The sequence below is a fragment of the Macaca fascicularis genome, chromosome 1 (genome assembly GCF_037993035.2).
Source record: "Macaca fascicularis isolate 582-1 chromosome 1, T2T-MFA8v1.1".
NCBI lineage: Eukaryota > Metazoa > Chordata > Mammalia > Primates > Cercopithecidae > Macaca > Macaca fascicularis.
The window spans coordinates 111,711,366-111,738,512 of NC_088375.1; the positions used below are offsets into that span (position 1 = coordinate 111,711,366).

At 41.7% G+C, this 27,147-nt stretch overlaps 2 pseudogenes; both read right to left on the reverse strand.

Annotated features, from left to right (window-relative positions):
* Positions 1-4,035: 4,035 nt before the first annotated feature.
* On the reverse strand, positions 4,036-6,581 carry LOC102117527 (protein FAM91A1-like; annotated as a pseudogene).
* A 9,432-nt stretch (positions 6,582-16,013) lies between these two features.
* Positions 16,014-27,147, reverse strand: part of LOC102146482 (NBPF family member NBPF6-like protein) — a 138,161-nt pseudogene continuing 127,027 nt past the window's right edge.

A 27,147-nucleotide genomic window follows, 5' to 3' on the forward strand; every position in this document is an offset into this window, starting at 1 on the left:
GGAGTTCGAGAACAGCCTGGCCAACATGGCGAAACCCCATCTCTACTAAAAATACAAAAATTATCCAGGTGAGGTGGTGGGTGCCTGTGATCCCAGCTACATGGGAGGCTGGGGCATGAGAATCACTTGAACCTGAGAGGCAGAGTTTGCAGTGAGCCGAGATCATGCCACTGCACTCCAGCCTGGCGACAGAGCAAGACTCCATTTCAAAAAAAGGGGGGGGGGAAACAAAAACCTCAAGAATCAAAGTGTTTACTGACTCTAAATATGGGTTCCTGGTGCTTCATGCTCTTGCAGCCATAGGGAAGGAAAGGGGACTATCAAGAGCCAAGGGATCCCCCATACAACTTTACTCAGATCTTGGAACTTTTAGATGCCGTCCAACTCCCAAAGAACAAGTATTCACAGCAGGGGACACCAGAAGGGAGACACTTTTATGATTAGAGGAAAGTCCCTGGTGGAAAGAGCAGCTAAGGCCACAGCTAAGGAAACCCTGGTATTTCAGGCTGCTGCGCTACTACCAGGTACTCCATCCATGTCAGTGGCACCATACTATACCCCTAAGGACATTAAAGGAACTGAGTAAAAGGCTTCCAGTGAGACCTCTCTGGATGGCTGCTAGAAAATAACAAACTCTATTCCTGAGGCTGACAAATGGGACATAATTAAACATTTTCATGATTCCTCACATTTGGGACTGGATTTTCCATTCAAATTAGTTTCCTAAATATTCTTGGGGAAGGGACTGTTCCAAACTATAAAAAGGGTTACCACTCAGGAATCCACCCCATACCCTGATTCCTGCTTAAACCTGTACAACACCAAGGAACATACCATGGTGAAGACTGGCAGACAGATTTAACCCAGATGCCACCTTACAGGGGACGACAATATTTGCTAGTATTTATAGACACTTTCACCAGGTGGATAGAAGCTTTCCCCACAAGGACAGGAAAAGTACTGGAAGTGTCTAAATCCTTACTTAAAGAAATCATCCCAAGATTTGGATTACCAAAAGGTTTGCAAGGTGATAACTGACCTCCCTTCCCAGCTAAGGTGACCCAGTGAGGTAATGCCTCAGCCTTAGGCATTACCTATCTTCACTCCTCTTGGAGATCTCAATCTTCAGATAACATAGAAAGCCAATCATGACGTTAGCAAAACTCTTTCAGGGGACCTCAGAGGCCTGAGTTTTTCCCCTACTCATAGCCGTTTTGCATATGAGGATGGTTCCAAAGGGAACTTTAAAGCTTAGTCCACTTGAAATGACTTATGGAAGCCCCTGCTTTTTTTAACTTGATCAACACCACAGTTTATTTGTAAACATGTTGTATGTGTCAATAATCAAACTGACAACACTTTATAGATTTCATTGTATAATATTAACATCCTAACAGAAAATGATCCACTGTACTCATTTACAGTTTGGTATTTTAAAATCGTTAAATACAAATTGTATTGGAAACACTGAACACGAAAAAGAAACATGAATGGCAGAGACAACTGAAAACATCAAGTAAAATTAACCAATATTCCGCTTCCCCCCCAAAAATATAAAATCATCTGATTACATAATTTAAAAAAGTAGTAAGGGAAATCAGATGATCATACTTTGTAATGATATAAAGTTGCGTTTCTTCAAACCCATTTTAGACATGAAATTGTACCATATAAAATTCTATGTCTTTTTTGATATTTGTTCTTTTTTTCCTCTTGGTTTCTAAAAAATGTTTGCCAGTGTTTAAATTACACTAAGGAAGTGGGGAAAGAAAGGAAGGAATGTGGTAAAATGCCAAACGAAATTAACTATTTGGAAAATAATTGGATATAAATTTTTCATGAATTTTCTTTGGCAAATAACAAAAGCTGCATTTTAAATTTACCTTTTTGTTGAAATGGATCAATACTTGTAAGATTTAAGAGATTACATGACTTGATGTATAAGTAAAATGAAGCCAAATTCACAAAGCAAAGCACAAACATCAGCTTTTCACATTTTGCTAAAACCTTTAAAAATGCACTCTCCCTCCTTAAGAGTACAAGAGGTCTTCCGCTTGCAATCAGATGGTTACTCTCGCCTCATTCAACACAAGAAACCAGAGGGGACCCCATGCTTTTCAGTACTTTCCCTAAAATTCATGATCACTATTAGGTTCTGTTTCTTCATCCTCTATCTCTCAAAAGAAATATAGCAGCAAATCACTCCCATATTTTAAGCTTTAAATTCACCAACAACTGGGCTCACTGCCAACAACTACAAATGTTCAATTCTTTATTAGTGTACATGTCGTTACAGTTGGTTTAGATGGTTAATACAGGAATAAATAAAATAACTACAGTTCATTCAAACAAAGGAAATTAAAATGAGATTAAAGAGCCCTGATCAAAAAAAAATTACAACTTTCACTGAAAACTGTAAAAGTTACATACATACATACTTAATGGCACTAGGAATATACAATATCAATTATTAGAAAAATAAGTGAGTGACTCACAGTCATAAGAAATTATTTAATATTAGTATTTTTTCTTTTAGAGACAAACATAACATACACATGGTTTTTACCTTCTGTAAGACAAAGTGGAAAACTAACTGTTACTGCATTTACCTGAAACACGGCACTGACTGTGCCACAGATAACATGGTCCAAAATATTCAGCTGTACAGATGTACAATACAGCCATGGTATTGGATGTATGGTTAAGTTTTAGGAAAGGCATATATTTCCAGAAGTATGTTAAATACACTAATATCTATCAATAACAAAAGTTATCAGCAAAAACGCTTAGGTTATAACATTCCCAAACTTTCTACCATTTTAAGTGTTTTAGATATATGTTGTCTGACCAGTTCATTTGGTTACAGTTTTAAGCTAGTAAACCATTACCCTATAAGAGGAGCTAAACTAACCTACAGCACTGCACAAACTTCCCAAGGAAGGTAACTTGAAAAGTCTAAAAAGTGATTCCAATTATTCTAATTAACACTTGAGATGCTAAAAGAATCAATGACTCAAGAAACACTTTGAAGTAATTCCATTTTTCTTTATCATTTTCTAAAAAAGTGTTCACATAAATTTAAGATCCAGATTGCTTAAGAGTAGGTCTTCAAAGTAAGTTTATCACTAAAGCATTCTGATCCAAAGACATAGTCTTAATGCTTCTAATATGTAATTCTAACCTAAAATCACAATCCTTGGTTTGAAAACTTTAAAGCTAAGAAACAAGAAAATAAATCAGGGTGAAAATGTGCAGCAGCTATAGCTATAAGAGTGGAAAAGAAATTCTATTTTTTCCGTAAAGACTCTATGAAAATATAAAGCCCAAAGTCAGTGACAACAGAAGTCCACATATAAATGGTGTTTAAAAATAGAAAGTTTTCTAAAGCTTCTCATGAGATGTCAGTGAATAGTCATAATCTGAGTTAAGACCTTATACATCAAGGTTAAGTTATACATACCTATGCTGATTTACATACCTTCTACAATGTCCAACTGACATAGATAATTTAGACACCCATAGGAATTCATAATGTCCTATCATATCATCTCTCAATACTGGATGTTTATAGTTTTATAGTTTTACTAGTTTAAGTACCAAGAAGCCCTTTTAGAGGAAGAGTTCCATCTCTTCCCTTGATCCCCCAAAGTATAGGTAACAAAATATAAAATTAAACAAGATTTATGTTTGATGAACTAACGTATAAAATTATCATTGGAATTTTCATAGTGATTGCTTATAAACATAACAGTCACCATAGAGCCTATAAAGTACATACTTAGTTTTATAAAAGAAATGTGGATCGTCTCAAGGTAAAAAATACAGTGCTGGCTGCTAAAAAGACACTTTGTTGCAATAAGATGTGCAATAATGAGCAAAACTTCAGAAAACATGAATATGTTCCCCAAACTTTTAATATTAGTTAAGCAAGAATTGTTCTGCAGCAGCAGGATGCTTTTTAGTGGCTGACACTATAAAGCTAACGTTAAGAAAGAAAAAAGGCAGAAAGAGTGAGCAATAAATGGTGTAATCAAGTTATTGCAAATGGAGATTAGCAATAAGAAGTGAGGAAGGTGACTGTCCACTCCCTTCTGATAAGACACCATCTTTAAATATGAAGTTTTTTGCAGGAAGTGGAACACCCATGTCAGCATATGATGACTGTGAAAGCAAACTTGAAAATCTGGGCTCTGCGTGAATATCCAATGTTGAAGCACCTTCCTGGAAAGAGTGAACAAAGTTAAGGACTGCAGAGAGAGTTTTCTACTGGAATCTAAGAGGTTTTGAAGGCTCTGTTTTCTGCAAAGGCCATGTGTATCAATTTTCCTACAAATTTTCTGGTTTAATTCGGAACTGAACAGTAGAATTCCAAAGCACAGCTTAGGAGGAACCCAATCTGCTTCTGTTGTGGCACCAGAGGTTTGCTTTGTTGCTGAATCTATAGTTGCTTCCTCAGTGACCATTTCAAATGACTCTGTACTCCCATTTACATCTGAGCCAGAAGCCAAATCAGGTTCTCCTCTCTCATCAGAAGCATCACTGAGTTTTCCATTTGCAAGTTGGCTGGAAGCATTCAACATGGCGACATATCCATAGAGATGCTCTGTTCCTTAGTATCTGCAATGCTTTATGTACACCCATAATGACCTGAGTGAACTCTCCTTGTAGTTCTGTTTCATCAAATGGAAATGGAACATGGACTGTTTCCCCTATCCCATGCAGACCATGTCCCTGAATTAAAACTGCAGAATGTGTTAAAGCATCATTCAACATCTTGAGCACATTTGAGGTAGGAACTACTTCAGGATCATGATCCCAAGATGTTATTGGCAATTGATCGTACCTCTGAAATATATCTGGCAGTTTTCGAAGTCTTGTACCTTTGGACAATAAAACGGATGGTGGTCCTTGTCCAGCGATATGATAAATATACAGTTTAAACCAGACAGAGGTGACTTCTGGGATAGCTGGTCCAATATGCTGAGGGGTGCAGCTGCTGACAGGCCAGGTTTCATTGGTGAGGGGAGCCATGGAAACAAGCAGTGTGTAATTTTTGTTTACAACTCTGCTTCAAGTTGCAGGGTCCAGATCAAGAAGGCTTTCACAGCGTAAGAGATCCAGAGGAAAACCATAATTGGATTGGTCTGGCTGTGCAGTTTGCGCAACTAGATTTTTGTTATGATGCAGAAACAGTATTGTGTTTCTCAGAGTAAGTGCATGATCAAAATATCTCTGTGCTTCTCCTTCACCAGTGCTCTGAACTGGTGAAAGATTTCCCATCATTAAGAAGGCGGTAAGAGTGGAGTCAAACAAGAATGCGATGCGCTTCGTGTGTCCCGTAGACAGACTCAGGCTGTTTACACTGGTTGTGTCAGCTGGATCTTCTTGACTATTTGTATCAGTGTCAGTTGCTGATGAAGCTTCTTGTAATAGGACTCCTACCTTCCCCTCCATCCCATGACAAGAGCATCTTCTGTGGATCTAAGGTACCCTTTAATCTGTTTATGGATGGAACATTTTTCCATGATGAATGAAGTTGATCCAAATTTATTACTTGGCCCTTCTTATGGGCAAAGCCCAATCGGCAATACACTGAAACAGCATTCTTAACCAGGCATAAGTCAATCTCAAGGACATTTGCAAGCTCTGCAGCATTTGTGTGCTCATCTATTGAAACAAGTATCTTATAGAGTAGAGTTTCAAAATGATCACCTTGCACTTGATTCATTACAAAACCTTCAAGAGGTGGAACTGCTGTATAACTGTCATCAGATATTGGTACCTCGAGATAAATACTTTGTTATACAAACTATGTACTACATTGTAATCTAGTGATCCAGAGAGTTGAGGGCCTGAATCGGTGATGTTATCAATAGCACATTTCTCAGGCAAAGTGCGTATCTTGATGTCATCTTCTGTGATATATCCAGCCTGCACCACCCACCACACCTCTATGGTAATTTCCACTGGCTTTATTGGTAGAAGATCACGGGCTGTTTTCTTTCTGAAGAATTGTTTTGATGATCTACACTGATTCATATGATCAATATACAGGTTTCTTCCTATACCAAGAAACCTTAGACAGTCAGCAGCAGTAAAATTGGGCAATGAATCATAAGTTTTCTCACTGTTCATAACATCCTCCGTAATCCCAGTATAATATGAAAATGATGTTATCCTCAAGCCCTTCACCATAATATCCGATAGATGGTAAGGGTACAGCATGAGATGATCTCAGCTGTTCTTTAGCAGTTCCTCATAGTATCTGCGTTCATCTTTCTTGACATGTTTAACTAAGTTATTTCTGTATCGCAACTGATTGCAGTTACCGTACAGAACAACCTGCTTTTCATATTCTCTCTGTGAATTTCCAACGACGACTGGGATTTTCTTCCTCCTCTGCCACCCTGAACAGCAAGACCAATACTTCCTGTATTTCCTCCTCCTCAGCCTACTTGATGTGAAAACAAGGATGAAGACCTCCATGATGAGCCATGTCCACTTAATGACTGTCTCACGTTGGCCGGCAACTTGTTCCAGGAGTAGTTGTGCCAGATGTGGAACTCCACGTCTATGTTCATGATGCCGCGGCCAGGGCCAGCGGCGGGCGCCACGACCGCGACCCACACTAAGCCTCCCGCCTGCCCGCCCATAGTCTGTCGGCAGAGTGCCGCGGGAGGCCCGGCACCTTACACTGCAGAAGGCAGGGGCTGCCCTATGGCCTGGGCTCCCGACAGTTCAGCGCCCGGCCCGGCCAACCGAGCTCAAGAGCAGCAGCAATGGGAGGCTGGATCGCTTGAGCAGCTTGGAAGACCCTTTTGAATGTTAGACCTTCTGTTTGATGAAGAGACACATAGATTATCAACTTAGGCCAGGTTCAAAAGGCTCTTCAACCATATGGAAAGGAAACGCAACCTCCTCCCACAAGGAAAAGGTTTAACTCCCCCATTCAACTAGGAGACTTAATCTTACTAAAAACTTAGAAAGAAGGATTCCCCAAGAATCAATTACAACCAAAATGGAAAGAGCCCCTATCAGGCATTATTAAGCACCCCTACTGCTGTTAAACTTCAAAGTTAATTTATTTTCATTTTTATTTTGTAGATGAAGGCTTGCTCTGTCGCCCAGGCTGGAGTACAATGGCTCGATCTCGGCTCACTGCAACCTCCACTTTCTGGGTTCAAGCAGTGCTCCTGCCTCAGCCTCCTGAGTAGCTGGGATTACAGGCACGTGCCACCATGCTGGGCTAATGTGTTGGTTTTGTTTGTTTGTTTGTTTGTTTGTTTTTTGTATTTTTCGTAGAGATGAGGTTTCACCATGTTGGCCAGGCTGGTCTCGAACTCCTGACCTTGTGAAATGCCCGCCCCAGCCTCCCAAAGTGCTGGGACTACCGGCATGAGCCACCGTGCCCAGCCTCAGACATTCTTGAGTCCTCACAGATGAAAGATGAACGCAGACTCTATGAGGAACTGCTAAAGTACAGCCGAGATCATCTCATGCTGTACCCCATCATCTATCGGATATTACGGTGAAGGGCTTGAGGATAACACCATTTTCATATTATACTGGGATTATGGAGGACATTATGACCAGTGAGAAAAGTTATGATTCATTGCCCAGTTTTACTGCTGCTGACTGTCTAAGGCTTCTTGGCATAGGAAGAAACCAAGATTATTACTAATCTTTGGTCCTTGCTTGTTTAACCTCCTTGTAAAGTTTGTGTCTTCTAGATTACAATAATTCCATGTAAAGATGATGCTGGCACAAGGCTTTCAACCCATCCCCTCTTCTGACGCAGAAAATAAAGACATCCTGCCTTTGGGCCTTTTAGAACAGGTATCCAGAGAGTTTACTTCTCCACTGCTAGGCAGGGTTTATGCCCATAACATCAGCAGGAAGCAGTTACAGAAGATGAATCTCCACCCTTCTGCAAACCCCTTAAGATTAAGGAGGAGTATAGAATCTCTGATGGGGAAATGAGGTGGGAGACCAGTAGGACTTATTTTCCAGTCACAACCCCATTGAGCAGAGCAGGATCTGGTCAAAACAGGGCGCAGTGAAGAAGCCTCTGGAACCAGCAGATGATGATGAAAGTGACCTCTAGTTGCCCTCACTGCTTATGAGCATAAAGACACTACCACTGGGACATGGCCAGTTTACAAATGTCATGGCAACACACCTTGGCAATGACCTGAAAGTTACTTTATATGGTTCTGGAAACTCCCTGCCCCTTTTCCAGAAAGTTCTGAATAATCTACCTCTTAATTGGCATGTAATTAAAAGTGGGTCTAAATACAACTAACTAGCAGCCCACAGGCACCAACTCTGGGCACACCGCCTGTGGATTAGCCCTGCTCTGCAAGAAGCAGCACCAGTTCAATAAAAGTTGCTTTCTCTCACCAGCAGCTTGCCCTTGAATTCTTTCCTTGGCAAAGCCAAGGAAACTACAGTCTGGGAGAAATTTCCCAGGCTACAAACCAGTTTTGGGGCTCGCCTGCCCTGCGTCACTGTCATTGTTTCCTTGGGTTTCCCAGGAATGTACATGTGTGACACTGCTGCCCTGCTTATAGATCTGTTTTCTTGCAAGGAAACAGGAATATCTTGCCTGCGGCTTCCAGAGTTGGAGATACATGTAGTTTCATTACTGAGTGCTAACATTTACTTTTGGAATCAAGTGATGCATTCAGACTGGTTGCTATCATTTTGTGGTATACATGTAGTGAACACATTCATGATTGAGTTTCCTGCTTTTAGCTGGAGCAAGAAAGTTTTATAATTGTGATTTGTACAAAAAAATCATAGGCAAGAGAATGTGTGTAAAATAAACTTTGTTGTCAGAGGTTTCTAAACACTCATCCTTCAAGGAAAACGGACATACGCTGAAGAGCTGATAAACAGTCTACAGCAGTGTTATTCTAACTTAATCTTGATTCCAAGTCCTTGCCATTTTCCTCCAGCTGCTGTTGACTCCAGTTATATATAGGTTGGGGAAAAGGGGATTATCTATGAATCTAGGCATCACTGTCTCTTGGGCAGTTATCGCATTTGCAGGCTGAAGAGATGAGATTTCTACAATCAAACTATCCATTTGGAGTACAAATCTGGAGTGGCTGTAAAATTTGGTTCTCAGAGATGGAGCTTTCAGATTTGGACTTTCAGTTGTTCTGTTGTTTCAGTTTCTCTCATCAACTGGGGAACTGTTTGTGACTAAGCTTTGTTAAAAGTAGAGAAGAACTTTTCATAGTTCCAAAATTGGTTGTTACCTGAGACAAACAAAAATGCAAACACACACACAACGAAACAATAATCTTTGGTGAGGACTTGCTGATACCTAACTGAGGCTGGAGTGAGAGCTAAGTGGTGATACAGGCCAGGTGCAAACTGAGTGCAGCTAAGTGGATAATCTCTGGTAGTGATGATAATCTCTGGCCTAGAAGAAGATAGTAATAATAGATTGAAAAGGAAGTCTCCTGAGATGAACTAGCTGGTGTAGGACACAGGAACTCAGCCACTTTATGATTCTAAAAGCCTTGCTCAAAGCCACTGCAGATGAGTTAGCTAGGTCTCTGCCACCTCCTCAGCATCAATTGACTCTCCATAATACTCCAGTGGAGAGAAATAAAGCTCTTTCCCACCTCCAGGAAGGGATTTGCTTAGCCTCAAATGTGCACATTCAGAAATAGCTTGTCATAAGAAAGAGAGGACAGTTTGCAGAGAAATAACCCTCGTAAGTCCACATCCTATTCCTTTTAATTAAGAGAGTGGTGCCAAGGGAAGAGCCCTAGAACATCAAAGCCAACAGGGTGCTCAGATACCACCCAAGTACAGTTCCATCTTTGGCCATAAGGAGACAATGGTGTCAAGAGGCTCAGGCCATATGATCTGTAGGTGAAAAACCTGGGATGAGAATCGAGGCCTCAAACCTTTTCCACGACATCACAGAGTTCAGGAGCAGTTAGAGGGAAGGATTCAATCTGGAGAACACTAACAGGCTCTAGAGATTATTGGGTCATGGTGGCTGGGACAGAAATAAGGATTCACAGAAAGATGTTTATAGTAAATGTTCTTTTACAGTAAATGTTCTTTTGGGATTTTGCTTGATAAAAAGGCTGAAAAAAAGTGAACAATTTTTTCTTTTTTTCTTTCTTTTTCTTTTTTCATTTCTTTTCTTTCTTTCTTTTGTTTTTTGTTTGTTTGTTTGTTTTTCTTTTTTTAGACAGTTTCGCTCTTGTTGCCCAGGCTGGAGTGCAATGGTGCAATCTTGGCTCACCACAACCTCCACCCCTGGGGTTCAAGCAATTCTCCTGCCTCAGCCTCCCAAGTAGCTGTGATTACAGGCATGCACCACCACATCCAGCCAATTTTTTTTTTTTTTTTTGGATTTTTATTAGAGATGGGGTTCCTCCGTGTTGGTCAGGCTGGTCTCAAATTCCCGAACTCAGGTGATCCTCTCAAAGTGCTGGGATTACAGGCACGAGCCACCACACCTGGCCAAAAGTAAAAATTTTCTAATTGCAGTTCATAACCACTTATGGGTTGTGAAATCAATATAGTGGACTGCGTACTACTACAGGCTTTATTTAAATACTAGATAGGGTGGATTACACATAGCAAAAGATTTTTTTTTTAAATGATTACAAAGAATTGGATATTTCTCACTGCACCTTGTGGTCAGAAAAGTTTGAGAAACTGCTCTACATAGGTAAATTATAGGTTCAATCTATCCATCTACCTCTTTTTCTCTCCTCTTTTTTCCATGCTATGCAAACAAGACCACGGAGAGAGGAAGGCAAATTCTATCAACGGGTAGTGTTAAGCTTTTTCTATGAGGTAGCTGCACATTTGGGACACCTTTTTGCTGGTGACTTGAGATTCTAGTAGATAGATGGTCCTATTCATCTCTAGCCACATGTTAAAATTACTTGGGAGCTTTTTAAGACTACTAGTGGCTTCCATCCACCTGGAAGCATTTAAATCAGAATGTCTATGTGTAGAGTCCAGGCACTTGGGTTAGTTAAAAGCTCACCAGGCTTTATAATATGACAGAATGGTTTAAAGCTACTGAGTAGACCCACCTATTTCCCACCATTGTCTTTGTTTCTCTTTCACCATAGGCTTCTTTCCCACGAGAAAGTAAAGATTTCAGTCTCTCTTTTCACAGTCTCAAGTAAATCACTATCTTTCTCAACTGGACTGCCAAGGCTAAGATTTCTTTCCATTTATCTATCTGGATTTTTACAAAGCTGGCCTCTGGATTCCCTTTTCTCAAAGCTAATTCACCAGAAAGACACCGTTCAAGTCAAGGAACTGGGCTTTCATACACCTGCACCTGTCAATCATGGGTAAATACTTTGCAGGCGGGGTTGCTGGGTGCTGTGGGATTGACATAAACTCCCAGGTATTGCCAGCTCTGAGCCTCAAGCAAGTTTGTGACTAAGTGACCCCAGTAGTCTGAGGACAGTCCTAACTTAGAAGGGTCTTTGGAAGCAAAAGCAAACATAGGCATGAGAGGGTAAAAAAAATCTCATGTGATCTTGGCTTATACCTAATAGAACTTGTGCAAGAATGCATATTAAGGTGGGTATTGTACACAGCAGAGCTTAGTAAATACCAAGTGTGGAGTTTAAGGGATAGGCTGAAGAGATTTTGCAGGTTTGTAAACATGTTTGCAAGTTTGAACATACTTTTGTTTGCGTTTGTTTTTTCTCCTTAGTGGTAAAAGCTAGGCACAATAAGGTAGCTAGGATATTATGATTTGAATTAATAAATTTGTATTTTGTCAAGGACCAAAATGAATTATGATGATTTCAATTTTTTAGTACTTTATTTTCATCAGTTTGAAAATTAGAACTTTTGGTCCTTTTTTGGCTTATGGCACCTTTTTGGTTTTCACACTTTCTCAAAGACCAGTAACTTAGAATCTAAATTATGATTGCTTATTGTTTCAGTACTCTAGGGGAAAGTTGATTTAATCTTGACAAAATGTATTCAATTAAAATAATTGTTCTCTTAAATTTTTTTTCTTTCTTTCTTTCTTTCTTTTTTTTTTTTTTTTTTGAGATGGAAGCTTGCTCTGTCACCCAGGCTAGAGTGCAGTGATGCAATCTTGGCTCACTGCAACCTCCGCCTCCCGGGTTCAAATGATTCTCCTGCCTCAGCCTCCTGAGTAGTCGGGACTACAGGTGCGTGCCACCACACCCAGCTAATTTTTGTATTGTAGTAGAGATGGGGTTTCACCATGTTGTTCTCTTAAATCTTTTCACCTTTTATGTTTGTCCTTCTCTTCTCCGATTTGCAATAATGGAGTGTGGCTTGCACCGAAATACTATATTTCTTAGAGCTACTTATTCCTGGAGCCTGGCAGTCTGGGGGCCTGGAGGGGGTGCATCTAGAAAGCAGCCCTCTCTAACTTAAGAGTAACTGTGAGAATTGTGGGTTATAAGGCTTTGAGCAGCTCTGGCCGCACCGTCCTCTTTTGTTTCTACAGTGGGGTGTGACAAGAGAAGGGACCCATCTGAGAGTGACTTCATATTGTGACCTTTTACCACTTACCTCTGGAAATTTGATTCAGGCAAGCCGGGGGAGTCGCCAGTATTCTTCTCTGAGAACTCTGTTTTCATTATACAGCTGGACAACGGAATCTATGATCTGCCTGTAGAGGTTGGAGGTGCATCTTGTTCCAGGAAATAATTACAATTTAGGCAAGTCATACACGTTTGCTTAAGAGAATTCTTTCTGCACATTTCATGTTCTTCCTCTCTATCTTAGCCTAGGGAGAAAACCGTGGGGACTCAAGGCTGGAACTTTAGTGTGATGGGACAGAAGCTTAATCATGATTCTCAACCAATGCCAGCACGTCACATGTATTATCACGTCCAATGGCTGCAATATGAAGGAGGCTTTCCTGAAATAGTTGCTGCTTTGGTATGGGAAGGGACCTGGTTACTGTTCTTCTGGCCCAGCATGATGTTGTGAAATGATGGCCTCTGTGTGAGAGCAATCGAAGAGGAGGGGGTTGGAGAGAACCACCTTGGGGTGGTAGAATGAAGAGTAACCAAGACATAAGGGAAGCTGATGAGGATGGTAGCAGAGGAGACTCTCATTCTGCTACATGAGGTGCTCAGAAACCTGGGTTCTAGTGAATGCCAATCACATAAGAAGCAGAGAGACAGCAGGCGGTGTACAGAAGCAGAGAGAAGACAGCAGACAACCTGGGAATCACAAGAATGATTTTAGAGGTAGACACCTCTAAGATGGAGGCAATTCTTTAAGCCTATTTATTCACCTATAAATAGGAATGATAGTAGCTGCCCTACCTCTCTAGCTGGGACATTTGTAATGAATAAGTGAAGTAAAGTATGTCAAAGTGCTTGAAATCTACAAAACTCTGCCCCAGTCACATGCCTTTAGAACAATACATATTGCCAGAAGCAGATCACTTGGGCCTCTCCTACCATTTTCTTCATCAAAGCTGCTGAGATGACGTTCCAGCTTTTCTCGCAGGCAGTTGTTGATGAAAAAGGTTTCCTTCAGGTGCTGCCGCTGGCTCTAGATCTCATCTTCTGCAGCCGTTCCACCAGGACATGGAATGAGATGGGAAATGAAGAATGCCGATCACTGAAGGGGTAGTCAGGGGCCTCTCATCAAGATCCCTGCCCTTCACCATGCTTTTGCCAACTTCATCTTCTCATCAGGGAACATAAGGCAACTTTCTTTAATAGCTTTTAAGGTTTCAAACAAAGCATGGCCAAGTGCTAAGCAGACTCCACAGGGATGCCTCCCACATGGAGACACAGGAAGTATAAGGCAGGTTGACAGGAGGTGGGAAAACACTGAAGGTCTCTGAGTAGGGCTTTTCTAGCACTAGGAAAGGTGTGACCACCTCCTTGAGATGACTTATAGGTACTAGGGAACATCTTCCTCTCTACAAAATATCTCTCCTGAATGTCTTTTGTTGTTGTTGTTGTTGTTGTTTGACAGAGTCTCTTTCTGTCACCCAGGCTGGAGTGCAGAGGCACCATCTTGGCTCACTGCAACCTCTGTCTCCCAGTTTCAAAGGTTTCTCATGCCTCAGCCTCCCAAGTGGCTGAGACTACAGGCATGCACCACTATGCTTGGCTATTTTGCATTTTTAGTAGAGACGGGGTTTCAGCATGTTGGCCGGACTGGTCTCAAACTCCTGACCTCAAGTGATCCACCCACCTAGGCCTCCCAAAGTGCGGGGTTTATAGGTGTGAACCACCATGCCCGACCCTGAACATCTTTAACAGATGGCAAAGACCTTCCTCTGCACCTTATTGTGAAATTGTAAAGAGAAATAAGGATGCCTTTGTCAGAGGATGGTATGAGTAATAAAAGCCACATACTTATACCCATCCCTGACAAAATGACAAGCCTAATGTGGTTTACATTACTATGAAAGCTCAATGAGTGAATTATTATAATCTCTTTCTATTTGTGTAAAAGAGTATATAAAGCACATAGTCCCCTAACAATCCAAACTTTTGCCCCCAAAGTAAAGTCACACGGCCGGGCGCGGTGGCTCACGCCTGTAATCCCAGCACTTTGGGAGGCCGAGGCGGGCGGATCACAAGGTCAGGAGATCGAGACCATCCTGGCTAACACTGTGAAACCCCGTCTCTACTAAAAATGCAAAAAATTAGCCGGGCGAGGCGGCGGGCGCCTGTAGTCCCAGCTACTCGGGAGGCTGAGGCAGGAGAATGGCGTAAACCCGGGAGGCGGAGCTTGCAGTGAGCCGAGATCGCGCCACTGCACTCCAGCCTGGGCGACTAAGCGAGACTCTGTCTTAAAAAAATAAATAAATAAATAAATAAATAAATAAAGTCACACATTCAAGTAAGGGAGAGGAGACATAGGTCAAGGTTTTAATCTATACACACAGCAGTGAGGCTACCAACTCAAAGGGCTCTTACATACCTAGAGAAGCTCCAATGGCTAGCGTGGAGTTATTCTGGGAAGAGGGCATGCTGGTGGCATTGCCATTAGATTCAGCCTTTTCTCCAGCAGATAGCCTCGTTGTTTATTTAGATTGAATTACAACATTGAGACTAAACTAAAAGAGATCGTAAAAATACCTTGGTGCTGCACAAAGATTGAGAATCCGGGCTATTCACCAAAGGGTTGCCAAGATCAAAGTCTTGTCTTTATGGAAGTCCCCTGATATTCTAGTAGTCAGATGGAACCTTATGGGAAAGCAAGCACCTGAGGGGAGATGGAGACTGGAGCTTGAAATTATAATTGCACCTCCAAACTTTTGGACAAGCCTGCCAACATTCTTGGGATGGCTAGAACAGCTTGGGAAAACTCTTCAGGAACTATAATCATCAAGAATATTTCAGGAAGGCTGGGCGCGGTGGCTCACATCTGTAATCCCAGCACTTTGGGAGGCAGGGGTGGCTGAATTGCTTGCGCTCAGGAGTTTGAGGCCAGCCTGGGCCACAAGGCAAGACCCTGTCTCTACCAAAAAGGCAAAAATATAGCCGGGAGTAGTGGCATCAGCTGTGGTCTCAGCTACTCAGGAGGCTGAGGTGGGAGGGTCATTTGACCCCAGGTTGTAGGTTGTGGTGAGCAAGATCATGCCACTGCAATCCAGCGTGGGTGACAGAGCAAGAGACCCTGTCTCAAAATATATATATATATATATATTTCAGGAAAGATAAGATGTCCCACTTTAAAGAAGGAGATCTGTTAAACGGATTTGTACATGTGCTGCAGTAGTGGCAGAGAGTCTGCCATGATCTCTTCACTCTCTCCATTCTGGCCTGCTTTGAGTATACCAGCTTGCAGATGCCAGTCGGGGCCAGAGGGACTGAGGTGAGAATAGGAACACAGCAAATTACCTAACTCATCAGTGACCTGTAATTGAGACTTGACCCCAGAGCTGTGTTCAGCCTAATCACTTTTTTAGTGAATTAGTGGATCTTTAGGGCCTGCCTGCAGAGAATAACATCTCTCAGTTTAGACAGAGCTGTTGAGCATGTAGAATGTAGGAGCTACGGAGAGATTGATGGAGCTTTATTTTTCTTATCAAAGGAGCACTCACTGGCTAAATCCAGAGCAGAGGAGTCTTCTTGTACATCAGAGAGGAAGGCATTGCTGCTGGGAAGCTGGTGGGAGCCATGGTGGCTGGAATAAGTCAAATACTGTTCATCTAGTGAGTCCTCCAGGACTTCATCCACTGCTTCCTCGTAGACCTTCCTCCTGAGCCTGGTGGAGTAGGCAAGACAAGGGATTCAACCAAGGCAGCCTGGAACCACAGCTTCATAGCTAGTTCTGATCTGAAGCTCATGGAAGAGGCACCAAAACCAAAGGGACCATCATATCAAAGAGGAAGTATACAATCCACTTTTGACTGGGAGTATAGTGGGCCAAGAGTTAGTATAGAAGTGAAAACAGCAAGTGATCAGTGCATTGACCTCATAACACACAGATAAGGCAGCAGACTCAACAACCACTCTAAAATACACTCAGGGCACACAGGACACAGAGACCCACACTATTGGCGTCAAAATGCTGTGTTCAAATTTTATTTCATATGATGTGGAGTGGTCCATTGAATACCAGCTCTTGAGACAACATAACATCCCAGGGCTTTTGCAGATTTTAGACTCCTAGCTCTAAATACTTGCTATGGTTTCAGTTTATCTTTCAACGTAATTTTCTGGCTACAAAATATCTGCCAAGATAATTCAGGACAATCGTGCAGAAACCAGATAGGCATCTCCCTTTGGTTTGTAACCATATAGGTTTTAAAGATACAGAAACCAGGGATCTCTGGTTAGTTTACTTTTCGGTAAGACTGACTAGTTAACTAAGTGTGAGAAATTACTAGGAAATAGGAACCAATACAAGAACTGCAAAGAGAACAGAGAACCATTTTTAAAAGGACACATTGTATAATCAGTCAACAAAAAAGGAACAATCAGCAGTTTCTGCTTTTTCCAGATCTGGGACCTTTAACCTCTTGAGCCCTTGCTTCTGGAATCCTCTAGATTTGAGCCCTTGCTTCTGGAATCCTCTCTAGATTTGGTCAGTCCATTATCAGCCCCTTCATCATTCAGAGTTACCTGGGAGCCAGTAGCTTTTGCCTGTCTTCATTTTTCTTACCATTGTGATTTTCTGCAAAACAAAATAAGAAAGAGCTGGTCAGAAATTAAGCAGGTCCCATTTCACACATTGCACACATGGGGCCTATATGATCAGGGACATAACACTTTACATGTGTGTTCAGAATGCTCTGTGAGAATTATTGCAGGAGGCCTCAGGTTGTGTCTTTAGAGAAGTGGCCTGGCGGGCTTGCCTGAGCCCACTGGACAGGGTGTTCCTGATGTGGTGAATCATCACCATGACATCAGCTGCCTGAAGCAGAGCAAAATGTTTAAAATGTCTTTTGTTCCCCAGCTCAAAGAATACTTGCCTGGCTGCCCTTTGGACTTCTCCAGCTATAACCTTCCTTCCTACCACAGGCTGGTTGCCAGACCATGACTGTTCCCATTGCTACTCACACACAGAACCTGCTCCAGTCTCTGAGAGGACACATAGCCCTGTCCTACCCCTACTGCAAAACCAGAGGACTGCCCAGGTGCCTTCAAGTCTGTCCCTGTTGTGCTTCCTCAGATGCTCTTGGGAGTAATTCTCTCTTTTTTTTTTTTCTTCTCAGTTTGTTAGTGAGAATTGAGGGTGATTCTATGAAAAATATTCCAGTGTAAATCAACTTTTCTAACACCAGCTTCTGCTATATTCAGTGCCTAAACTTACCCCAAAAGATTTGGACAGTTTATTGGGACCTGAAAATAAATAAATAACTATATAACCCTGAAAGAGAAATACACTCGTGAACATTAAGACACTACTTCAACCGATCTGTACAGCAGCTGTGGAATTATGATTTGACCCACTTTACAAATGAGGAAACAGAAATTCAAGAAGGATCAATCACTTGCACAAAGTTAGTAAATACAGCGCTGAGGCTAGAGCCTAGGTAATTCTGATTCTTAGTCCACGGATCTTCCCATTCTAACAGGCTGCCTTCTGTCATGCTGTTCTTTCTGACCACAAAGATTGAACGGAGACTTCAGCTTCTGGCCAAGTTGGAGTAATAGGGACCAGATTTGTCCTCCACCTTAAACAACTAAGAAACTGGAAAAGGTATTTTAAACTCTAGCTTCAACATTGGATATAGTGCAGTACAGGACAGTGATCCCTGAGAGAGAGAAAATAAAAGAGGTGAGCCCTATGACTGCTCCAGTTTCCTGCCTGAGATTGTCAAGTGCAGAGCAGGGAGGGAGGACCCAGGCAGAGCCTGGTAGTAAGCTTGAAGAAGTCAGGGTGGGTAGACATCACAGGACAGACTAGAGAATAGATTGCTGCACAGACAGAATGCCTTGGATAGCTGTCTTCAGTCTTCAGCTAAGTACTCATTAGTACATGTATTTGAGGAAATTATGCAAAGCAGGGGAAAGAACTTCCCAAAAGGATTAATCTGTGTAGCTCACACAGAGCTTGCAACACTTGATGTTTCCATCAGCTACAGTGAAAATCCCTTTTAGTAGAGGGAGCATTGGTTAGAACAGGAGTTCCCAACCCCCAGCACTGGTTCATGGCCTGTTAGGAATGGGGCCGCACAGCAGGAGGTGAGCAGCCAGCCAGAAAGCATTGTGGCCTGAGTTCTACCTCCTGTCAGATCAGCGCTGGCATTAGATTAGCATTGGAGCACAAGCCCTATTGTGAACTGTACGTGCCAGGGATCTAGGCTGCACGCTCCTTATGAGACTCTAGTGCCTGATGATCTGAGGTGGAACAGTTTCCTACTGAAACCACCCAACTCCCAACCTCTACCATCCCACCCCCACCTTGTCTGTGGAAAAATTGTCTTTCATACAACCAGTCCCTGGTGCCAAATCTGTGGGAGATCACTGGCTTAGAACCTTCAAAAGAGTGTTGACCCCCAATGTGAACTGTGGAATTTGTTTGATAATGACATGTCAATGTAAGTTCATCAACTGTAACAAATGTACCATTCTGGAGAGAGATGTTGATAGTCTAGGAGGCTATGCATGTGTGCAGGCAGGGGGTATATGGGAACTTTTTGTACTTCCTGCTCAATTTTGCTGTGAATCTGAAACTATTCTAAAAAATAAGGTCTATTTTCTTAAAAGTCATATTGCCTCCATAGCGGGAAAAAGAATAGCCATTGACCAAAAGCTGCTCTTATCCTGCCTAAAAAAATTTAAAACGCAGCTTGAAAAGATGCAAATTGTTTTTTTTTGTTTTTGTTTTTGTTTTTTTTTGAGACGGAGTCTCGCTCTGTCGCCCAAGCTGGAGTGCAGTGGCGCGATCCTGGCTCACTGCAAGCTCCGCCTCCTGGGTTCACGCCATTCTCCTGCCTCAGCCTCCCGAGTAGCTGGAACTACAGGCGCCCGCCACCGCGCCCGGCTCATTTTTTGTATTTTTTTTAGTAGAGACGGGGTTTCACCATGGTCTCGATCTCCTGACCTTGTGATCCGCCCGCCTCGGCCTCCCAAAGTGCTGGGATTACAGGCGTGAGCCACCGCGCCCGGCCATGCAAATTGTTTTTAAGGAACTTTATTGTATACCAAAACAAAGCTAAAAGAACACAAAATGCAAGAAAATCCAGCACTCAATAAGTTACAATTCGCAATGTCTAACACCAAATCAAATAATGTTAGGAATGCAGAGAGACAGAAAACCATAACCCATGATAAGAAGGGGAAAAAAAAATCAGTCTACTTAAACTGACTTAGAAAGGACACATCAGGTGAGAATTAAAAGACAATAGAAAGGACACAGATGACAGAATCTGTAGACAAGGACATTGAAACAAATATAACTATATTCCTTGTATTAAAGAAGCTAGGCCAGTGTGGCAGCTCATACTTGTGGTACTTTGCAAGGCCAAGGTGGGTGGTTCACCTGAGGTCAGGAGTTCAAGACCAGCCTGGCCAATGTGGTGAAACCCCGTCTCCCTGAAAAATATGAAAATTAGCTGGGTGTGGAGACACATGCCTGTAATCCCTGCTACTCGGGAGGCTGAGGCACCAGAATCACTTGAACCCAGGAGGCGAAGGTTGCAGTGAGTTGAAATCTCACCACTGCACTTCAGCCTGGGCAACAGAGTGAGACTTTATCCCAAAAAATAGAATAAAATAAAATAAAAAAGCTGGGGGAAAATATGACATGATGAGGAGTTACATAGAAGACCTTAAAAAAGACATAAATTAAATTTACATGAAAAATACAGTCTGAGATGAAAATACACTGGATAGGATTAACAGCAGATTACATGCTGCTAAAGAAAGATTAATCAATTCCAAGACATGGGAATAGAAAGAAACAAAGAGAGGGAAAAAAAAAGATACAACAAAAATGAACAGACCATTAGTCAGCTGTGGTAAAATTTCAAAGCAGCTAATACAAATATAACTGGAGTCTTTGAAGGAGAGGCTAGAGAGAAAGAATAGAATATACATTATATATATTTGATATATGTATGCCAAATATAATATATTGTATATGCCATATATAAGATGTATATATGTCACTATTATTCAAATTTGATGAGAACTATAAACATGCAGATGCAAGAAACTAAATAAAGTAAAACAATATGTAAAAAATAAAACTATACAAGGTCTTATCTTAAACTGCTTCAAACCAATGATAAATAGAAAATCTCAAAAGCAGGGGGTGGAGCAAGATGGCCGAATAGGAACCGCTCCAGTCTCCAGCTCCCAGCGCGAGTGACACAGAAGACAGGTGATTTCTGCATTTTTAACTGAGGTACTGGGTTCATCTCACTAGGGAGTGCCAGACAATCGGTGCTGGTCAGCAGTTGCAGCCCGACCAGCCAGAGCTGAAGCAGGGCGAGGCATCGCCTCACCTGGGAAGTGCAAGGGGGAAGGGAATTCCTTTTTCTAGCCAGGGGAACTGAGACACACAACACATGGAAAATCAGGTAACTCCCACCCCAATACTGCACTTTAAGCAAATGGGCACACCAGGAAATCATATCCCACACCTGGCCGGGAGGGTCCCACGCCCACGGAGCCTTCCTCATTGCTAGCACAGCAGTCTGCGATCTAAGGGCAAGGCAGCAGTGAGGCTGGGGGAGGGGTGCCTGCCATTGCTGAGGCTTAAGTAGGTAAACAAAGCCCTGGGAAGATCGAACTGGGTGGAGCTCACAGCAGCTCAAGGAGGCCTGCCAGTCTCTGTAGACTCGACCTCTGGGGACAGGGCACAGCTAAACAACAACAACAACAACAACAAAAGCAGCAGAAACCTCTGCAGACGCAAACGACTCTGTCTGACAGCTTTGAAGAGCAATGGATCTCCCAACACGGAGGTTGAGATCTGAGAACGGACAGACTGCCTGCTCAAGTGGGTCCCTGACCCCTGAGTAGCCTAACTGGGAGACATCCTCCACTAGGGGCAGACCGACACCCCACACCTCACACGGTGGAGTACACCCCTGAGAGCAAGCTTCCAAAGCAAGAATCAGACAGGTACACTCGCTGTTCAGCAGTATTCTATCTTCTGCAGCCTCTGCTGCTGACACTCAGGCGAACAGGGTCTGGAGTGGACCTCAAGCAATCTCCAATAGACCTACAGCTGAGGGTCCTGACTGTTAGAAGGAAAACTAACAAACAGGAAGGACACCCACACCAAAACCCCATCAGTACGTCACCATCATCAACGACCAGAGGCAGATAAAACCACAAAGATGGGGAAAAAGCAGGGCAGAAAAGCTGGAAATTCAAAAAATAAGAGCACATCTCCCTCCTCCAAAGGAACACAGCTCATCGCCAGCAATGGATCAAAGCTGGATGGAGAATGACTTTGACGAGATGAGAGAAGAAGGCTTCAGACCATCAAACTTCTCAGAGCTAAAGCAGGAATTACGTACCCAGCGCAAAGAAACTAAAAATCTTGAAAAAAGAGTGGAAGAATTGATAACCAGAATAATTAATGCAGAGAAGGCCATAAACGAACGGACAGAGATGAAAACCATGACACGAGAAATACGTGACAAATGCACAAGCTTCAGTAACCGACTCGATCAACTGGAAGAAAGAGTATCAGTGATTGAGGATCAAATGAATGAAATGAAGTGAGAAGAGAAGTCTAAAGGAAAAAGAAGAAAAAGAAATGAACAAAGCCTGCAAGAAGTATGGGATTATGTAAAAAGACCAAATCTACATCTGATTGGGGTGCCGGAAAGTGAGGGGGAAAATGGAACCAAGTTGGAAAACATGCTTCAGGATATCATCCAGGAGAACTTCCCCAACCTAGTAGGGAGGGCCAACATTCAAATTCAGGAAATACAGAGAACGCCACAAAGATACTTCTCTAGAAGAGCAACTCCAAGACACATAATTGCCAGATTCACCAAAGTTGAAATGAAGGAAAAAATCTTAAGGGCAGCCAGAGAGAAAGGTCGGGTTACCCACAAAGGGAAGCCCACCACCAGACTAATAGCAGATCTCTCGGCAGAAACTCTAGAAGCCAGAAGAGAGTGGGGGCCAATATTCAACATTCTTAAAGAAAGAATTTTAAACCCAGAATTTCATATCCAGCCAAACTAAGTTTCATAAGTGAAGGAGAAATAAAATCCTTTACAGATAAGCAAATGCTTAGAGATTTTGTCACCACCAGGCTGCCTTACAAGAGACCCTGAAGGAAGCACTAAACATGGAAAGGAACAACCGGTACCAGCCACTGCAAAAACATGCCAAAATGTAAAGACCATCGAGGCTAGGAAGAAACTGCATCAACTAACGAGCAAAATAACCAGTTAATATCATAATGGCAGGATCAAGTTCACACATAACAATATTAACCTTAAATGTAAATGGACTAAATGCTCCAATTAAAAGACACAGACTGGCAAACTGGATAAAAAGTCAAGACCCATCAGTCTGCTGTATTCAGGAGAACCATCTCACATGCAGAGACATACACAAGCTCAAAATAAAGGGATGGAGGAAGATCTACCAAGCAAATGGAGAACAAAAAAAAGCAGGGGTTGCAATACTAGTCTCTGATAAAACAGACTTTAAACCATCAAAGATCAAAAGAGACAAAGAAGGCCATTACATAATGGTAAAGGGATCAATTCAACAGGAAGAGCTAACTATCCTAAATATATATGCACCCAATACAGGAGCACCCGATTCATAAAGCAAGTCCTTAGAGACTTACAAAGAGACTTAGACTCCCATACAATAATAATGGGAGACTTCAACACCCCACTGTCAACATTAGACAGATCAATGAGACAGAAAGTTAACAAGGATATCTAGGAATTGAACTCATCTCTGCAGCAAGCAGACCTAATAGACATCTACAGAACTCTCCACCCCAAATCAACAGAATATACATTCTTCTCAGCACCACATCACACTTATTCCAAAATTGACCACATAATTGGAAGTAAAGCACTCCTCAGCAAATGTACAAGAACAGAAATTATAACAAACTGTCTCTCAGACCACAGTGCAATCAAACTAGAACTCAGGACTAAGAAACTCAATCAAAACCACTCAACTACATGGAAACTGAATAACCTGCTCCTGAATGACTACTGGGTACATAACGAAATGAAGGCAGAAATAAAGATGTTCTTTGAAACCAATGAGAACAAAGATACAACATACCAGAATCTCTGGGACACATTTAAAGCAGTGTGTAGGGAGAAATTTATGGCACTAAATGCCCACAAGAGAAAGCTGGAAAGATCTAAAATTGACACTCTAACATCACAATTAAAAGAACTAGAGAAGCAAGAGCAAACACATTCAAAAGCTAGCAGAAGGCAAGAAATAACTAAGATCAGAGCAGAACTGAAGGAGATAGAGACACAAAAAACCCTCCAAAAAATCAATGAATCCAGGAGTTGGTTTTTTGAAAAGATCAACAAAATTGATAGACCGCTAGCAAGACTAATAAAGAAGAAAAGAGAGAAGAATCAAATAGACGCAATAAAAAATGATAAAGGGGATATCACCACCGACCCCACAGAAATACAAACTACCATCAGAGAATACTATAAACACCTCTATGCAAATAAACTAAAAAATCTAGAAGAAATGGATAATTTCCTGGACACTTACACTCTCCCAAGACTAAACCAGGAAGAAGTTGAATCCCTGAATAGACCAATAGCAGGCTCTGAAATTGAGGCAATAATTAACAGCCTACCAACCAAAAAAAGTCCAGGACCAGATGGATTCACAGCTGAATTCTACCAGAGGTACAAGGAGGAGCTGGTACCATTCCTTCTGAAACTATTCCAATCAATAGATAAAGAGGGAATCCTCCCTAACTCATTTTATGAGGCCAACATCATCCTGATACCAAAGCCTGGCAGAGACACAACAAAAAAAGAGAATTTTAGACCGATATCCCTGATGAACATCGACGCAAAAATCCTCAATAAAATACTGGCAAACCAGATCCAGCAGCACATCAAAAAGCTTATCCACCATGATCAAGTTGGCTTCATCCCTGGGATGCAAGGCTGGTTCAACATTCGCAAATCAATAAACGTAATCCAGAATATAAACAGAACCAAAGACAAAAACCACATGATTATCTCAATAGATGCAGAAAAGGCCTTTGACAAAATTCAACAGCCCTTCATGCTAAAAACTCTCAATAAATTCGGTATTGATGGAATGTATCTCAAAATAATAAGAGCTATTTATGACAAACCCACAGCCAATATCATACTGAATGGGCAAAAACTGGAAACATTCCCTTTGAAAACTGGCACAAGACAGGGATGCCCTCTCTCACCACTCCTATTCAACATAGTGTTGGAAGTTCTGGCTAGGGCAATCAAGCAAGAGAAAGAAATCAAGGGTATTCAGTTAGGAAAAGAAGAAGTCAAATTGTCCCTGTTTGCAGATGACATGATTATATATTTAGAAAACCCCATTGTCTCAGCCCAAAATCTCCTTAAGCTGATAAGCAACTTCAGCAAACTCTCAGGATACAAAATTAATGTGCAAAAATCACAAGCATTCTTATACACCAGTAACAGACAAACAGAGAGCCAAATCATGAATGAACTTCCATTCACAATTGCTTCAAAGAGAATAAAATACCTAGGAATCCAACTTACAAGGGATGTAAAGGACCTCTTCAAGGAGAACTACAAACCACTGCTCAGTGAAATAAAAGAGGACACAAATAAATGGAAGAACATACCATGCTCATGGATAGGAAGAATCAATATCGTGAAAATGGTCATACTGCCCAAGGTTATTTATAGATTCAATGCCATCCCCATCAAGCTACCAATGAGTTTCTTCACAGAATTGGAAAAAACTGCTTTAAAGTTCATATGGAACCAAAAAAGAGCCCGCATTGCCAAGACAATCCTAAGTCAAAAGAACAAAGCTGGAGGCATCACGATACCTGACTTCAAACTATACTACAAGGCTACAGTAACCAAAACAGCATGGCACTGGTACCAAAACAGAGATATAGACCAATGGAACAGAACAGAGTCCTCAGAAATAATACCACACATCTACAGCCATCTGATCTTTGATAAACCTGAGAAAAACAGGAAATGGGGAAAGGATTCCCTATTTAATAAATGGTACTGGGAAAATTGGCTAGCCATAAGTAGAAAGCTGAAACTGGATCCTTTCCTTACTCCTTATACGAAAATTAATTCAAGATGGATTAGAGACTTAAATGTTAGACCTAATACCATAAAAACCCTAGAAGAAAACCTAGGTAATACCATTCAGGACATAGGCATGGGCAAGGACTTCATGTCTAAAACACCAAAAGCAACAGCAACAAAGGCCAAAATTGACAAATGGGATCTAATTAAACTAAAAAGCTTCTGCACAGCAAAAGACACTACCATCAGAGTGAACAGGCAACCTACAGAATGGGAGAAAATTTTTGCAATCTACTTATCAGACAAAGGGCTAATATCCAGAACCTACAAAGAACTCAAACAAATTTACAAGAAAAAACAAACAACCCCATCAAAAAGTGGGCAAAGGACATGAACAGACATTTCTCAAAAGAAGACATTCATACAGCCAACAGACACATGAAAAAATGCTCATCATCACTGGCCATCAGAGAAATGCAAATCAAAACCACAATGAGATACCATCTCACACCAGTTAGAATGGCAATCATTAAAAAGTCAGGAAACAACAGGTGCTGGAGAGGATGTGGAGAAATAGGAACACTTTTACACTGTTGGTGGGATTGTAAACTAGTTCAACCATTATTGGTGGGATTGTAAACTAGTTCAACCATTATGGAAAACAGTATGGCGATTCCTCAAGGATCTAGAACTAGAAGTACCATATGACCCAGCCATCCCATTACTGGGTATATACCCAAAGGATTATAAATCATGCTGCTATAAAGATACATGCACACGTATGTTTATTGCGGCACTATTCACAATAGCAAAGACTTGGAATCAACCCAAATGTCCATCAGTGACAGACTGGATTAAGAAAATGTGGCACATATACACCATGGAATACTATGCAGCCATAAAAAAGGATGAGTTTGTGTCCTTTGTAGGGACATGGATGCAGCTGGAAACCATCATTCTCACCAAACTATCGCAAGAACAGAAAAGCAAACACCGCATGTTCTCACTCATAGGTGGGAACTGAACAATGAGATCACTTGGACTCGGGAAGGGGAACATCACACACCGGGGCCTATCATGGGGAGTGGGGAGTGGGGAGGGATTGCATTGGGAGTTATACCTGATGTAAATGACGAGTTGATGGGTGCTGACGAGTTGATGGGTGCAGCACAGCAACATGGCACAAGTATACATATGTAACAAACCTGCACGTTATGCACATGTACCCAGAACTTGAAGTATAATAATAATAATTAAAAAAAGATGAGTTAAAAAAAAAAAAAGAAAATCTCAAAAGCAGCCAGAGGAAAAATGACATATTATGTACAGAGGAAGAAAAATAAGAATTATGGCAGACTTCTTGTTGGAAACAAAGTAAGCCAGAAGACAGTGGAATATCACTTTTCAAACACTTTTTAAAAACAAAAACTGTCAACTAGAATCCTACAGCCGGTGAAAATATCTTCCAGAAA